General features: G+C 36.4%; 1 long non-coding RNA gene across 1 annotated transcript; it reads left to right on the top strand.

Annotated features, from left to right (window-relative positions):
• Nucleotides 1–679: 679 nt before the first annotated feature.
• Nucleotides 680–14,333, top strand: LOC130012813 (uncharacterized). Its single transcript, XR_008788040.1, has 3 exons — nucleotides 680–829; nucleotides 1,794–2,030; nucleotides 13,815–14,333. It is a non-coding gene; the product is annotated as an uncharacterized LOC130012813 (long non-coding RNA).
• The last annotated feature ends 4,481 nt before the right edge of the window (nucleotides 14,334–18,814 follow it).

Below are 18,814 nucleotides of genomic sequence, written 5' to 3'. Positions count from 1 at the left end.
AGAGCGCGCTGGAATCCGGCTTTAACATAGTAAGAGGCCACATGACCAAACATATATCAGGTGATCGTGCCACAGGGATAAGCTGTCAAAGAGGTACCATAAGGGGGTACATATAAGTAGATATTCTCCACAATGCTAAGCGAGGTTTCGACGAGGATACTCTTGTCTGTATCATTTGTTTGATAAAGACGAGAATATCCTCGTCGAAACGTCCCTTATAGTATTAAACTCAATAATTGTGTATCCATAAAATTGTACCTTGCGTTCATATGTTCAATTACTAAATGCCTATCAAAGAAATGTTTTATCAAGTATGCTCTCGTATGTTATCTCGTTCTATTAGATGTAATATGGTCTAGCTCTATACGTCTTCGTAAAGCGCATATGAGAACAATTGGGTGGCAGTTGTGTGCTATAGAAATGTGTAATAATACTTAAACGCAGGTCCAATTTCGTTTCGTTTTTCATATCTCAAAACTTATTCTTCGCTTAATGTAGAGGAGATCATCGAAACTATAAAAGAACAAAACGAAATATAGATCTGTATTTTAATCATTTTGGGGGATCAAGAAAAGTTATACAATAATAATCGGCGGAACGCATTTTGATTTTACAGCTTCTGGTTCAAATCTGGCCCTTAACAAAACGGTTCGTATAAAAGACATCGATGCACCATTTACTCCGGGTTTGGGCGTGGATGGTGACCCATCTACTTGTATTCAGTCATCAACTGCTGGAGCACAAATTTTCTTCCAATGGTTTCTAGTTGATCTGGAGAATAGATATGAAGTTGAATCATTTAGTTTGATGCCATACTCATCTTGTTGTGGTACGTATATAATACAATGGAACACCTCTAAACGTCTTACGAATTTACTAAGGACCGAACGATGTCAAGGGTTTCGACGACTCGAAACTAATGACCTTTCATTCAAAGTGCATTCCTGGATGTAGATCGGAATAAGTCGACATTGGCCAAACACACTGGTTCACGTCTTAACCTACTACTTTCTACAAATCTAGACAATTTCAGTCGCTGACAGAAAATCGTACAACTGTCAATAGCATAATTCTTAAATAGAATTTATCAGATATATCTAACACTACGTGACAGGGAGTAGGTCACCTGTCCAACCTCGTGGGTTTTCTCCGAGTCCCCCGGCTTCCTCCCACTGCTAAAGACCCCTACGCGCAAGCGAATGCTTGAAATAAAAATTGAACCTTATGTTAGCCCCGAAATGACCCAGTTTGTGTTGAGTGGACCCCCCCCCCCCCCCCCACACACACACACACATCTCCCTTATTGTGCGCATCGGCGTGCATGTAAAGGGTAAAGGAACCCTTTACAATTGTATTTTGAAATAAGAGTAAAGAAAACCGCGCAAAAGGTACCATTATGCAACTAAGGCGAAGAAAAACGTTATACGAGTATAAAAGATCCAATGCCAGATATAATTATCTAGTGCATAAGACTCGCGAGGCAGCCCAAACACATGGGCCCGGGGACACTTATTTAGAACTGGCCCAGAACATGTATTAAATGACAACGGAAAAATAACTTTAAATTGACTGGTACATCTAACAAAGTACACATTGACACATACCAGCCAAATTGTCCTGTGGATAAGCGTCCGCTAAAACTTAACAAAGAGACCTCCTTAAAAGCTCTGGAGTGCCGGTCTACAGGTGATAAGTGAATACTTTAGATACCATAATAATTTTATTAATGGGTTTGAGAATAAATGTGTCATAAAACATCGATTCATTGGTTTTTGTTTTCTGCTTTATTTCAGCTAATTCGTTGACATCATTTCAAGTTGTATTGAGGGATCTGAGTCCAGATCTTACTGGGGAGACATCGTGTGTTTGTAAAAATAATATTAATATCAATACAATGGCTACGGGTACCATTATTAATTGCGAGATAAAATGTTCTGGTCGGTTTGTATACATTCGTTCATTTGCGGAAGAAATTTTGGGATTTTGTGAATTTGAAGTTTATGGGAGACTAAATGATCAACCACGACTAAGTAAGTTGTTTACCTTTTACTACAAAATTAGGATCTAAATCCAATTGCCCTTGGTACAATACCAATAATTCTCCCTTATAGTTTCAAAAATTAAATGGAACAAAAGACAACTGACCGAATAATGTCGACTAGTGGAACAATATAAATACTGTGAAGAGAATAGGCCTTTATACCAAGCCCTGTGGAACAATATAAATCCTGTGAAGAGAATAGGCCTTTATACCAAGCCCTGTACATCACATTTCTTTCATGTCCAATATATTCTGTGACGCAATGAAAATGCATCACTTTCACAAATTTCACAACTTTTATATTATTATACTGAGACGCAATGAAAATGCACCACTTTTATAAATGGATGATTTAGATGATCCTGAAGCATTCAAAGCTAAGTTGTTTCAACAATGAATATTTATATTGATCAGTTTGTTCGTACATTGCTGCTATTGGACGTATTAGGGAGTCTGAGAATTAATTGGCTTAATGTTTAAGAGACCTGGCAATTTCTTGGTTTCGATGTCGAAAAAGTATTATTCGCATTCAATTTTTTTTGTGTGAAAATAATTCCTTTGTGCTGTGCTGCACCATCGGGTTAATTGGCTATGTTTGACCTCCATTACTTCCTTTTGAAAGGGGGATCACGGGGCTAAGTAGGTAAGACGCTGGCTCGCTAGTCTGGAGGTCGGGTGTTCGATCCCTGCATTGGCCGAAAAAGTTCATCCAGATTTTCCGGCGTGGTTCCCCCTTGTCAGTGATGCAGGACGGAGGGTCTGACAAGGACAGCTGTCTAGTCCTTCGGATGAGACGAAAAACCGAGGTCCCGTGTATACATTGGAATGCACGTAAAAGATCCCTTGGCAGTTGGAATTCGATATAAGAGTAGACGCCATGAAGGTCAGCTCATTTCATTGAGGGAGAGTCCATTTTTCAGAATGTATTTTTGGTTACTTACTCATACTGTCCATTTATTGTACATATTGAGACCTAAGTAAATTCTTAATTTTTTCTGTTGACACCCCTCAATGTTCCCAAAACCGCCTAACCATTTGATCAAGAAAAAACAACCTCTCCCCCAGTCAGACTAGCACACAATAAGATGGCAGACAACAGTCGGGTTGAAAGATAGTGATACCCTGACATTGCCCATTGTTTGTCCCATTGGTGTTTTTCGTGTAATCCAGTATTTTTTCTAGTAAGATTGGGTGCCTACACTTTCTATATATACCAAATTTGCCATACTTTTATTCGAAATAACCACCCGATAAATACTTTCGGTACAATTTATCTTTAAAGCCACGAAATGCCATTTACATTTTTCAATTTTTTTTGAAAATCCATGCCTGAATGTACACCAATTAATTATCAAAGAAATCAAAATCAAGATCGCAACGAAAGAGGTTCAGCGAAACGTAAGATGGCAACGGCTTGTTTAAAAGGAATATAGGCTAAACGGTGCTAATCCAAAACGACCAAAACTTATATGACTGTGTAAAGTTAAAACGAACCAAAACAAAACGGCCAAAAGTGTGATAAAAATTTACCTAAATATACGTTAGTCTGTTCTTATTAAAGGGCGTGTGGCACTATTTTTTAGAACCTTGAAAATTACAAAAATGGTTCTAAAAACACATATTAATGTTATATGATATATGTAAAGTCATTTATATTAAATTTTTGAAAAAAAAAAATATATTGTTATTTCTAATCAGTTATGTTCGGTGAATTACGCGAACAGTTCAAATTGAACGGCTGTCGTTTACGCATGCTTAGCGCATTCTACACGTTTTTTAAATTATTATTTTGTCGTTTGTGAATCAGCCTTTACTAATTACTTCCACATTGTGTTGTAGGATATGTTTTTATTTGTTCATTACAAAATGGCACCCGAAAACATAGGGTACACTAATCGCGCACTGACTATAAAATGTTAATTGTGTCTTAAATATTAGATATTACGATCCTCTAGTTTAACGACAAGATAACATCACTATTGATTGAAATTGATCAATATTGAATTCTAATTTGTGTTTTTAATTTCAAATATTATGGAAAATATTGAGTTACAGACTTAGCTCCTTTAAAAATACATTATGCGAGAGCTAAATCTGCATATTGCAGGTCTTTCTTTGGGCCTTAAATGATAAATAAACCATTAATTAGACATTTATTAACATGGCAAGACAATAATCAACTCCGATTTTCAACAGATTTAAATCATATTTGCTGTTCAACGGCCGTTCATGATTCACTGTAAAAATGTTTTTGTTTCGTTCGTTTTGATTTTTTAATTTTCTATTGAAATGGAAAAAATCGTTCGTTTTAACTTTTTAATTTTCTATTGAAATGGAAAAAATCGCTAAACTCGGTAGTTTCATTAGACAATAAAAACTGTGTAAAGTCAAAACAAAGGAAAAACAAAAACAGCCCAAAATCCAAATTTAAAGTAGTTTTCCGAAAAATATAAATAGCGTTCTGTGGCTTTAAGGAGAGCATTAAAATTGATGAATCATGATATTAATATGAAATTGGTGGGAGTATGAAGTTAATGAGAGTATGATCTTTATGATTTTAATGGAGGCATGAAAATAACGAATGTTATTTATGGGAGCATGCCATGAATGTGCCGATTCTGTAACATAAAATAAAGTACGGCGTTGATCTATATGTAGCTATTCGATAAATCGATTGACCCTAATGGGCTTCCGAACGTCACACATGGGTTATGCCAAGTATTATCTGGTTTAATGAATAAAACACGGCCTAGATTACTTACTAGAATAACAACTCAAGTTTACTGAAAAATCTATAAGCATAATACTAATAAATGAAATGAAATGATATGAAATGGGGTTTAACGTCCCACCGTTCTGCCTCTAACCTGGGCTAATGAAGACGGCATACGCCATACAGTGTGCTACGGCCTATCTACGGCCTATTCTTATATCGAATTCCAACTGCCAAGGGATCTTTTACGTGCACGCCAATGTGTACACGGGACCTCGGGTTTACGTCGTATCCGAACGACTAGACAGCTGTCCTTGGCAGGCCCTCCGTCCTGCATCACTGACAAGGGGAAACCACGCCGGAAAATCTGGATGAACTTTCTCGGCCAATGCAGGGATCGAACACCCGACCTCCAAACTAGCGAGCCAGTTTCTTACCCACTTAGCCACGTGGTCCCCATAATACTAATAAAGCCTACATACGAAATCATAATGACTGTTAGAATATCGGAATCAATCAAGTAAACTCGTTACAATATATCTGGCTGGATTTTCCCCTGAACTTCCGTTACGCATTTATAAATTTCCGGCCACCAACTTCGGGTCCTGCGAATTGAATCAAAGACAAAGAATATAGATTTTTTATGTATTAATTTGATCAATAATCGGAAACGGTAGATGTTCAGTATGCCCTCGTTTGGGGTTGAGAACCACACTCTTTTACGGAATGTTAATCCGCATCGGCGAAAAGTGAAAACCAAAAAAATACAAAATGTTAAAGGAGCTAAACCTTCGAAATTAAAAACAAGAATTATAATTCAATATTGGTCAATTTCAATTAATATCGATGTTGTTATCTTGTCGTGAAAATATGGGATCATAATATCCAATATTTAAGACACAGTGAACATTTCACAATCAATACACGAGTCGTGTATTCTATGATTTCAGGCGCCGATTGTAATGAATGAAGAAAAACATATCCCGCGAGACGATGCAGAAGTATTTAGTAATGGCTGGGTCACAAACGACAAAAAATAATAATAATAAAATTGCAGAATTGACTAAGGAGGCCTAAACGACTATCGTTCAATTTGAACTGTTCACATATTTCACCGAACATAATTCATTAGAAATTACAATATCTTTTTTTAATTGAACATAAATCATTTTGATACATTCATATTACATTAATACGTGCTTTTAGGCCCTTTTTCGTCTATTTTAAGGCCCAAATAAATAGAGATATGCGCCCTTTAAGAACCGTCTAGAACATATTAAAATTACAGAAATCTTTTCATTGAGAAGTTGTACATTATCAATTTTTGAAATCATTTAAAATCTATCGTCAATATTGTGTACATGTCATTAAACTAATTTAAACACGGACCGTGTCACTTGTCGCATGTAGGTTATAAAGTATAACTGGACCAAACAGGTTTATTAAACGACTACGTATCAAATCAATCCATCGAGATGAATCGATTCTGTGTTATTTAATGTTTTAATGATTTCTGATCGTTATCTGAAGAAGGTCTGAGGAATATCGGTCAAAATCATGATCATTCGTATTTATTGATCCATTATCGATTATTGAATAATTTGATTAAACGGCCGAAACACGTATTGTTTTCGTGAGTGTTTTTATTATTACGTGTATCGGACCTTTTTATTGCGTAAGTGTTTTTATTACGTATTTCGGATCTTCGGCCGAAACACGTACTGTTTTTGTAAGTGTTTTTATTACGTGTTTTTATTATTTTTTTGGAGGCTTGGGGTGGGGGGATTTAGTCAGTTTATGGAGGCAAAACTGTACATGGTGCAAACGTTCTGCCAACGTAAATGAGGTTGACCTCCGTGGATCTATTTATTAAATATAAATTGAGTCATTTATGACAAACAAGAAGTGTTTTACGGATGGGACAAAAAAAATCTCAGATTCCCCATATCTCGGTTATTTATCAACGGATCTTCGTCGGATTTACATTTTTGAATTCTTTGTATGAATCCCATACAGGCTCTGACTGACGGTTTTTTGAAATTCGGAAGTTCGCTCGATTAGTTTTAGCATCAAAGATTTTCGAAAGTTTTCTTCGGCATATTTTCGACATTCAAAAGGACGTATATCCTTTAGTATTTGGGGTGTCAAGTTGAAACTTGGCTTGGTAGGAATAATGAACACATTCATGCCTTCAAAATGGCATATTAAAAAATATTTTGACGACTTCCGGAAATTTTTTCCCAAACATGAATAGTTCTATCCATTTCAAGAATAGACCAAAAATGACATCTAGTAGTGTTAGCCCCAAATATTATCTTTCATTTTCAGAGACCTTGTTCCATAACATTTTCAACCGTTTGGCCACCATATTGGATTTTACAAAAAACCTTCAAATCGATTTTCAGCCACCATCGTGATTCTGATTTTCAAAAACTTTGTTTTGTATGAACCTAATCCAAATGGCAACAGTCCTTAGGGAGTCGATTTCGATTTCATTTACTTCCGGTTTCACTTTTCTTCGACTTCTTTCCTTCTATCTGGTGACCTAACCTTTCAATGACCCTTGACCGTTTCATATATAGTGGCCCTGGTGTCAACTAACAGTTAATATAAAAAAAATGCGGTCTTCAAGTACAACTTCCGGTTTTATTAAGCGTTCAAAGTGACAGTTTTTTCCACTTTAATAGGTACTCTAGATGTTACTACACTCAATAATTCATGGTGTAACTTGATTGTTGACGTGACAAGGCATGACCTGGCGTGACCTGACGTACCGAAACACATCAGTACTCCTTCGGACTTCCAGTTATTTTTTTTCTGGGGAATTTAGTCAGAGTTTGCAGCCAAAACTGTACATGGTGCAAATATTCTGCCAATGTGGTTGACCTCCGTGAATCTATTTATTAAATATAAATTCGGTAAATTTTGACCAACATGAAGTGTTTTCGGGTTTTCATTTTTGGATTCTTTGGACGAATCCCATAGGGGCTCCGACTGACTGTTTTTCGGAATTCGGAAGTAATTTGTTTGTGAACACTCTACAGGTTACAATGCCTATCCGATTTTGACGAAACTTGAAATATAGGGTTATCTCCAAAAGATCTCGTTTCCTTTCAATATTGGCATATATCGGATCAAAACTTCATGAATTATGGCCCCTGGTGTTACGAAAAATCACGTTTTTAGCTTGTGGACACTCTAGAGATCACAATAAAATTATCATCCGATTTTGATGAAACTCGAAATGCATGTTTATAATCCAGCGATCTTGGTTCCTTTCGATATTCGCGCATATCGGATTGTAACTTCCTGAATTATGGCCCCGGGTTGTACGTAAAATCGCGTTTTTTAGCTGGTGGTCCCTCTAGAGGTCACAATTATTATCCGATTTAAAAGGAAAACATTCGAATATATCACCGTTACACCGTAATGTTAGTTGAGTTCGAATTTCGTAAAAATCTGGCCAAAACTGCCGACAAAATGGCCGCCTCTCATATGCAAACAGTTTAAAAATATCGTGGTTGTGGAGTGTGGACCCTCTAGAGGTCACAATTTTCATCTGATTTTGATGAAACTTAAAATGAATGTTTATATCCCAAAGATCTTGGTTCTTTTCGATATTTGCCCATATCGGATGTAACTTCCTGAATTATGGCTCCTGATTGTACGAAAAATCGCATTTTTAGCTAGTGGTCCCTCTAGGGGTCACAATCATTTTTCGATTTAAAATAAACGTTTGAATATATCACCTTTACACCGTAATGTTGGTTGAGTTTGAATTTCGTGAAAATCGGGCCAAAATTGTCGGACAGAATGGCCGCCCATTGTACGCAAATAGTGTAAAAAATATGGTACATCAAGGTTGTGGACCCTCTAGAGGTCACAATTTTGATCCGATTTTGATGAAACTTGAAATACGTGTTGACAACCCAGCGATCTTAGATCCTTGCGATATTTGCGCATATCGGATCGTAACTTCCTGAATTATGGCCTTAGATTTTTACGAAAAATCGCATTTTTAGCTTGTGGTCCATCTAGAGATCACAATTTTCATCCTATTTTGATGAAACTTGAAATGCATGTTTATAACCCAACGATCTTTGTTCCTTTCAATATTCGCGCATATCGGATTGTAACTTCCTGAATTATGGCCCCTGATTGTACGAAACATCGCGTTTTTAGCTGGTGGTTCACAATTATTATCCAATTTAAAAAAAAAACATTTGAGAAAATCGAACCAAAACTGCTAGACAAAATGGCCGCCCCTCATACGCAAATAGTGTAAATATATGGTATATCAAGGTTGTCGACCCTCTAGAGGACACAATGTTGGTCCAATTTTGATGAAACTTGAAATACATGTTTATAACCCAAAGATCTTTGTTCTTTGTCGATATTCACGCATATCGGATCGTAACTTCCTGAATTATGTCCCTTGATTGTACGAAATATCGCGTCTTTAGCTTGTGGTCCATCTAGAGGTCACAAATTTTATCCGATTTAAAAAAATGTTTGAATTTCGTGAAAATCGGACTAAACTACCGGAAAGAATGGACACCCCCTCGTACGCAAATAGTGGTATATCAAGGTTGTGGAGCCTCTAGAGGCCACAATTTTGACCCGATTTTGATGAAACTTTAAATAAAAAACGTTTAAATATATCACCGTTACACATCAATGAAGGTTGAGTTAAAATTTGGTAGAAATCTGACCCAAACAGCTGGACAAAATTGCTGCGCATTGTACGCAAATAGTGTAAAAGTGTGCAATATCAAGGTTGTGGACGCTCTAGAAGTGGGGGGTTGGGTGGCTAAATGGTTAGCTCGTGCGCGCTGTACCATAAAGTCTGTCATTGAGTCAACTGGCGTGGTTTCGAATCCCCGGTTGTACGTGGCAAGGAGTAGGGTCGCCTGTTCAACCTCGTGGGTTTTCTCTGGGTCCTCCGGTTTCCTCCCACTGCTAAAGACTCCTACGCGCAAGCGAATTATTGAAATAAAATTAAAAAACCATGTGTTAGTCCCGAAATGACCTAGTTTGTGTCGAGTGGACGTTAAACCCATTTCTCTCTCTCTCTCTCTCGCTCGCTCTATCTCTCTCTCGCTCGCTCGCTCGCTCGCTCTAGAAGTCACACTTTTTATCCGATTTTGATGAAACTTGTATGATTATAATCCACAAATCTTCGTTCCTGTCGATATTTGCGCATATCGGACTGTAACTTCCTGGATTATGGCCCCTGATTATAAGAAAAATCACGTTTTTAGCTTGTGGACCCTCTAGAAGTCACAATTTTATCTAATTTAAATTTATTACCGTTACACCCTAATGACGGTTGACCCCTGATTGAACGAAAAATTGCCTTTCTTTATAGCGTGTTCTCTATTCATCTCTTGCAAAATGTGGGCGTATCCTGCCTGGCGGCCACTGGTTAAAATTATTTTATGAGAATTTAGATTATGAATAGATCACTTGTTTCTTACCACATTCATGCAGTTAAAGATGTTTTGTTGACAACTAGCGTCATAGTTATATAACCACACATTAAAGGGGCATTATATAAAGGTAAGATTAGATAAAGAACTGTTAGTCCTTGCTATAATAGTCAAAATATAGATATTGAAAACAGAATATGCTAAAAATTTCGGTCAAATTGCTTCACTTTGAAACCGAGATATTAGCGATTCAATTTTAGGCCAGCCTCGATTATCATTACTACGATAATAAACAAAGTCTCCATTATCCACTTTTGCGATAAACGATATCAAGACATAGGCGTACGAGTTGGGGGGGGGGGGGGGGGCAGCTGCCCCCCTAACTGACTTTTTGGGCAGACGGGTAAGTGAAACAAAAATAATTATATTATCTAATGAACCACTAATTTTACTATGATAAAATAGTCAATAGTCAAAATATAGGTATTGAAAACAGAATATGCTGAAAATTTCGGTCAAATTGCTTCACTTTGAAACTGAGATATTAGCGATTCAATTTTAGGCCAGCCTCGATTATCATTACTACGATAATAAAAAAAGTCTCCATTATCCACTTTTGCGATAAACGATATCAAGACATAGGCGTACGAGTTTGGGGGGGGGGGGGGGCTACCTGCCCCCCTAACTGACTTTTTGGGCAAACGGGTAAGTGAAACAAAAATAATTATATTATCTAATGAACCACTAATTTTATTTTTTTTTAATTGAATGCCGCGAATTTGTCTTAAATTGATTATGGTTTAAAACCTAATTATTGTCTAGAGCCGCTCTGCTTGGCAGCGCCGGGTTAACTATGGTGGGGGCCCCTGGGGCCTGGTCTAGAGCATGGGGGGGTCCCAACCTAACACAAGTGACCAGAACTTAAGCAATATTATTCCACACATATGAATGTAACTACGCCAAATCTAATTCAAAGTTACCTTGATTCCACAAGTAGTGTTCTCCTCTAAATAAACCAAAAAGCAAGAAAAACGAATACCAGTCGAAAGTACGACACGGCATCGCCCGATTACACCGAATTCTCGGATGTCAGTCGTAACACTGGACCACCATGGATTGAAGGGGTCCCAATGCCCAGGGCTTTGAAAATCCGATGGAGGGCCCGATCAACGCCACTAGCAGATGGAGTCCTCGATCTAACCATGCTCACAACGCTTTTGCGCAACTGGGATTTTTGTCGGCCCCACCGTGTCCTGTGGTTAATCCGGCGCTACTGCTTGGTGCGACATTTTTTTGGCATCTATTATTATTTGAGAATGTACCTGCAATATTCTGATTAGATAATCAGTATTCAAGTCGGCATAGAATGGGATTTCGGTTGCAAAACCATTGGACAACTTTGAAGTTGCTTGTCTCTTTCGGCTATTATTGTAGATATATTTAATCGTACATCGTTAACACTGTTCATCACGTCACGTGCATTTTGCATACGGATAGTCCATTGGCCTATCACGCTATTTTACTGAGATTTCGTCTTATTAAGGTTTGGATGCCGCTATGGCGAGTGTGGCGCCAGGCAGGGTAAGCTTACTCTTCGGGACACCTGTTACCACTGTTTGTCGTGTATTTTGTACACGGTGAACAGTCCATTTGTTGATTACGAAGTTTTGCCTATACCGTTTTTGGGTTTTTGTTTTTGGGGGTTGTTTTTTTAGGACTTCGAATTTTGTCTAATGGTTTGGATTGTTCGTGCTTGGTTTTATTTTATTTTATATTAACTCACAGGCTAGATGCTTAACTCACAGGCTAGATGCTTAACTCATGGGCTAGAATAACAGAAAAACGTATCTACAGCGGTTAAATTTGCCAACGATATAGCAAGGCTTGAATGCCGGTCAGGAAGAAATTTTCTTCAGTCACCCGTGAAATAGTCGTTCAGAGCTGACATAATGTCTTCATTACTGGAAAAAAAATGACGACCGGCTAGTTCCATTTCATTTTTTGAAATAAATCTCATCCATGGTTACAAATCTGGCCAAAACATTATCAAGATCTGCTTCAAAACCACGTAGATTGTCACGGAACGTCAGGAAGCGTTTCTGGTCAGCAGTCTAGAGCTTCGGCACCCATCTTGCAGAAACGGGAGTTTTTTCGGGCATTTCATGTCTGCCCCCTCAACATGCATCGGGCCCGTGCGCCTATGTATTAATGTACCCATTTTCGATATAGTCACTAATTTGATGCTTACACGCAATCATTGGGTAATATTCAGTTGAAGCTACATATAGTTTGAATTCCATGAAACAAGCTCAGCTTCTATATCTAACAACATTTACATTTTAACATTACGTTGGTTGTCGTGCAGCTCACGCGACGACTTAATTTTAAAACTAATCATTCCAAATCGATATTGATTTAAGTTTTGTTGTCTTCATTTCGTTTCATTGCGTCAAACCACTGAGACATAAACATGTAAGTACATGTTAAATCTTAACAATTGGTTGGTTCTACGTATTGACTAAGAAGCGAATGGCATTGGTAATAGTCGTGTTTACCATTTTGGCTCCCTATTGATTTGTTCTTGGGTTGTATTTTATATATACAAAACACAATAGCTAGTTGGAAAAGCATAAAACAACAGTGATTAAATTTGTCGATTTCAAATTAAATATAGATACGATTCTTTTGTATCAGAAATTGCAACAAGACAATAGTTTGGAATTCAACTGTTTAAAGGTGTTTTTGTGTGGTTTCAGAGGAATATTAAATAAACAAAACTTTAGCTGGTGGCACATATCCTCGAGACGTAAACCCTATTAAAGGAGATACATCTCTATTCTTTGGCACATAGAAATGGACACAAATGAGTCGCAATGTAATATGGATGTATATAAACTGATCTACATTCAATCGTTTCTGTTCCTTCTGCAATGTTTAATCAGTTATGTTCGGCGAAATACGCGAAGAGTCCAAATTGAATGTCAGTCTTTGGCAAGCGATTCGTGTGCCAATCCCTTTTAACGGTAAGATAACAACATCGATGTTGATTTAAATTGGCCAACTAGCCAATAAGTCGTATTTGCAGTGTCGAAGACTGTGAATAATATTGAGTTGGACACTTGTCTCCTTTAACAATAAGTAATGATACACTATGCCGTGTCTTAACATTCTGATTATTTTTGGCCCATCGAGTTTATTTACTGTCAAGACAGATTCACCAAACACATAATGGCAACTGCCTTAATTAATTGACGGTATTCCAGCTCTGTGTATAGCAATGGAGTATTACTATAATTAATAAGTTTAGCCACACGTCAATAGGTAAAAACACCAATTTATACTTATAACATTTTATAATTTTACAGTGTAAGCTTCTTGATATGGTTTTGGCAACAAATTTATCTTTTCCAGTAAACTGTATAAAAGAAATATGTGTTCCGGGGACAGCTATACCGTCCATGGGATGCCTAACTTGGTTAGGGACCATAGACCGAGGTGGGAAATAGCTACGCACAGATATGTCCTACAGGTGTCATATACATGATACAGAGTGTTTACCATACGGGATAGGTAATGTGCCTCCCGTCTTTAATAAATCTTGGATTTAATGCGGGGTTTTCTCTTTTTGCAGAAGCTGTATTTTCGTTGAAACCAGTTTATGTAATTCAAACTCCGTCTACAGCCAAAGTAACAGTCACTAACGCTAGAAGTTGTTCCGAAATATGTCGGAGTGAAACTACATGTCTTGGTTTTAATTATCTAAATAGCCCAGGGGCAGCTTTCAACTGTGGTTTAATTAACGGTATTTTGCAGCCTCCCCTGCCATCGCCTGATGATTTGTGGGTGTTTTATATGATGACTGAAACTCAGTTCTGTTTATGATTCATTTTACTTAACTTACTTAAGTTATCAGATCTGCCCATATGTATTTTAGTGCACCGAAATGGTTAAATACAGGTCAGTGTAAATGGTGTTCAACGTCCTGCTATTTTGTACTAATGAAGACGGACAGGTTAACGTTAGTGTGACAATTTTCGATAATATGCGACATTTGTTCTTGCCGAAGTTATTGTATTGATACCCGGAAGTATCAATTGAACAATGAACGATTGTAAAATTATCATTGAACAGTAAAATGCTGAGTTAAGTAACCCTGTTATGAACAATTTGCCTTCCGAACTTTTTCTTTACATGTTGTAATACTATGGGGGGGGGGGTATTTTAGTTCTATGAAAGGTGCACAGTTTAATATGTTGAAGTGGTTAAACAAATGAGTGAAAACGAGAAATGGGCTAAGTAGTTATTTTGCAAGATTCAACTTCCTTAGACTTAGTTACAGACAGTTCGTGCCATTATCAATTACTCAAAGTAGGTACTATCGTCCAGTTATCTTGTGCACAGATTAGTCCAATCAAATATGGTATATATATACCCAAAACTGATAACTGCTCTGCCCTAATAGCTAGCGCACCTGACGCCGGATTAAATTTCCCTTCAGTCATGATGTGGGCTTCCTACTGAGACCTATCGTTAGTCGCCTTGGCTTACAGATCGGGATGCCGACATCAGGCCGGGTTCTTAAGAGGTACACCCAGCCTCTGATTCGAGGCTGGGATAGAGACAATGTAATGTTTCAGCCGTTAGGTCTGAGTTCTAGGCTTGTTAAGCTCAGACTGTAGATATTATAATAACTCCTAATGTACAATCATAGATGTTGTAGTTTCTTGTATTTGATGTATAAACATAGTTATAAAACACGTTGTCCCTTAGTTAACTGATCATATACACAACGTGGAAGTCATAGTTAAATCATCTATTTAACAACACCGTAGTTTCACAGTTGGCCTTTGGTGAATATTTAAAACCACTTTTAGAAACGGATTCCACGTAAATCCCGAGACTTCTCCTTTAAAATATCTTGTGGTAATTGTAATGGAACGACAATATGTATTATACCCATTGGTAATTTTTTAAGTGTATACATATTGACCCATGCGTTTTGTTTAACTATGCAAAAATTTCAGTGCACATGGAACCAGTGTTGGACTTACTATTCTATTTGTAGGTGCATATAGTATTATACGCTACAGCGGAAATGAGGACCGTTGGCTAAGCCATCTACATGAGATTTAAATCACATTCAAATTGGCCTATTTTTAAAAATAAGGAATCGGACTTAAGGCTACACAAAATAAATGTCTTGTTTCTCGGGCAACTGACAGCTGAAACTGTAGGGGGGGAGGGCGGTTTATTTTTTTTTTATCTCATTTCTGGCTAGAGGATGGTGCAAAATAAAATTTGCCTATTGTTGAAAATTGTTGGGGCGGGAGGGCGGCCTTGTATTTTTTTTTTTTTTAATGAGAAAGTCATTACTTGTCTACGGTTTTGCTTTCAGTTATATATTATAAATACTTAGAACATAAATCCAAAAATCAAGTCTACTCAAACACTGAACACTGACTGAAAGGAAAATAATTTTCCATATTTAATTCACGTAATGTAGCTTACTAATGGTAATGGTGACAACCATAATTGAAATTGGTTTAAAATAAAATTCCGTACGACTATTAATAGCCGTCCATAATAACGACAATATTTTAAAGAGTAAGCCTCTGTCAGCATGTGTATCAAAAATAATCATCACGGTAAACGACACTTCGATCTAAATCTAGTATCGCTGGTTTATAATGATTGACCTAATTCCAACCAATGCATGTCACGTGTCATCGGGATTCGTGAAATGACTGTTTCTCAGGATATTTGGTGTGTTTCTCAGCATATTCGGTGTTCTATCTGGGGTTTATATCGAATGACTATTTAAATTTAACTAACAACTCGTCAGTAAAACCATCAAATGTGTAATCCAATTATTATTTTCCGGATTATCAAAACTACCGTTAAACGTGCTAATGACCCAGATTCTGACTAAGGTATGGTGACTATCATCGTATCGTATTCGTAGCCACAAGTTATAATAATTAACCCGTTCTACGATTCATTGTTTTATAAGTAGGATTTTTTCAAACATGGACCGACTGAAGCCGGCAATAATGAGCCGATTAAGATCGAATGATTGAAATACATTGCATTGTTGTCAATGACTTTCGGTGTTTAACACGAATCAAATTCTAGTTCACAAGGGGAGGTAATTAAAATCACGTGATACAAAAATGGAGGTTCTTTCGATATCAATAAAAAAAGACCCGTAAATGAGCGTTTACATCTGAATCAGTTTAATACATTTGAATGGATATTCACGAATGGGGCATGTAGATACATGCGGCATATTTTTTTTATGACTTGCTTATCGATGTTCGGGCGGGCGTTACATATTTTTTATTTTTCATCAAGACTAATAAATAGGCCGCACGCGCAACCAATTTTGCGTGCGGGCGGTGCCCGAGAAACAACTTATTTTATTTGTGTTGCCTAATGGTTGGCCTAATAATAGGGGGGACTTATTGCCATCCGTTCAATGATTAAGATTAATCCCGAATCGTAACCCGATCTTGTGAACTATTTCATAAAGAATTCCACTACTGTAGCTTAAGCGACGCATTTTCTGTATCCAGGTTGACGATTAAGACTACCCAGATAAAATATATTCTACTGATGGCATACCCTATCAGTTAGTTTGCGATTTTTAACTGAGATACACATACTATATGACAAAGTATCATTGGGAACTTTTTAGTAAACACAAAATCTAGAAAAGATTTGTTCTGAAATTTGGGGATTTCATTCCGGTGAAGACGTTGAAATTCCTCTTTACTGGGAGTATGAAACGTTACCAATAATTGTATCAAGTACATTATGTTACGACAGATCCACATTTGAAATTGCATGCTACCCAAAATAAAAGCTTAAACTAATATTGAGATGTTATATAGATAAGAAATATTGGTTATAAAATATACTGAAAGAATTATATATTTGTTTAACACATAACTAGGAGAATAAAATACATAATACAAGTAGTTTATCAAAAAAAATTCTTTTTAGAATATTCGATATTTAATTTTAACAACGAGGTTTTGAAAATATTATGTTCATCATCAAAATAGCTTGTTTAACAGCCTGTAGAAAATCCATGCTATGGATTTATAAAAAATTCATTTGTAGAATACTTTTATCACTCAACTGTACATAAAAAAATTGTTTTTTTAGTCAATGTAATTGTAATATTGAATTTGTAAATTATATATTCAAAATCATATATTATTCTATCTATTGTTTAAATGAATTTAGAACAAAATCTGGTAAGTCCGATTATCATAGAAATCCTATTCTATTTTGTATAATAAATCAATTACTGTAAATATTAAAGAACTGAATAACTTGGGTGCATATCTATCTCTATCGGAAACCAAACGAAATGTATTATTGAAGTCTATGTCGTTATGTATACATATTTATTGTGACTATTATTGTATATAATATTTGTTATTTTTTGTTCTATGTACTGTATTATATCCGATCAGTCTTATGGCTTACATAAATAAAGAACTTGAACTTGGGTAGCTATAGCTCCTCTAATTAATTCCGGAATTATATTTCATCTTCTATTGACGTTTTCTAATTCTCTAATAACCTGACAATCTTATATAAATTGGGTGTGACCTTATTGGTTCACAAGGAGGACGCATGGTTATTATTCTATTTAGTGCCACATCAGGATATTGTATTCTATATTCTGTAATAATCCAGACGGGGGCTTTTATTTCAGCCAATAGTTATTATATTTTCCAAATCGCAGGCAATTTATTATTATGAATGTCTTTGTAAGTTTGCTAGCTTGAAAAAAATTTTGGATTTAACAATAAACGTCCATCAATTCTCTTGACGCGGCACCAAGGACAATAAAATTGATAACTTTTCCCTAACTGCATCTAACACTTTCCTACACTCTGCAAAGTTCGGTAAAAGGTTTATATATTTCTTTAAAATGGATTGCACAACAAAGCCGATCTCATAAATTGTGTTTGAGTAGCAGCCAGTCCTGTCTATTTGATTTCGAATTAAAGCAATGTAAGGGCATTGTTTAACTTTTGTGCATTCATCTCGGCCAATTCACTACCTAAAAAAGACAATGGTATAGTAAGATTGTCTGTAATGGACCTAAATATTTTCTGATTGAAAGGACATAAGATCAGCGAAAATTTTCGATCTTTAAAACTAATATTAATAGGCCTGCAGCCAAGATTTCTAGCTTGCTTAGAAACACAATTCCGCTTTAAGGTCCTCCCTACTAAAAAAACTATACATTTATGGAAAGCTTATAACAATAACTCGATTTAGGACCAGATGAAAATTGTGATAATTGTCAAGTAAATGCTTTATTTATACTAACAATTGTGATGTCGACATAAAATTAAATATTGGCGAAAACCAAATACCAATGCCTTCATCCTCGGCAAAGAATATGATATTGGTTGAATGTTGATTTAAACCAAAATGCACAATGGGACATACAGAATTTTGGAATTCTATTAAATAGACAATTTTTCCCTTAATTTTTTTCTCCCCTCTTCCTGCATTTTTGGTCTAGAATTGGAGAAAAGAGATCAAATTTGCAATTTCGTAGCAGTTTTGGGTAATACTGATGATATTACAGCGGAGGGATAGGCGGTG

Source organism: Patella vulgata, chromosome 5 (assembly GCF_932274485.2).
Source record: "Patella vulgata chromosome 5, xgPatVulg1.2, whole genome shotgun sequence".
NCBI lineage: Eukaryota > Metazoa > Mollusca > Gastropoda > Patellidae > Patella > Patella vulgata.
Note: the sequence above shows the minus strand (reverse complement) of the source record. Positions and strands in the feature narration are given on the sequence as shown.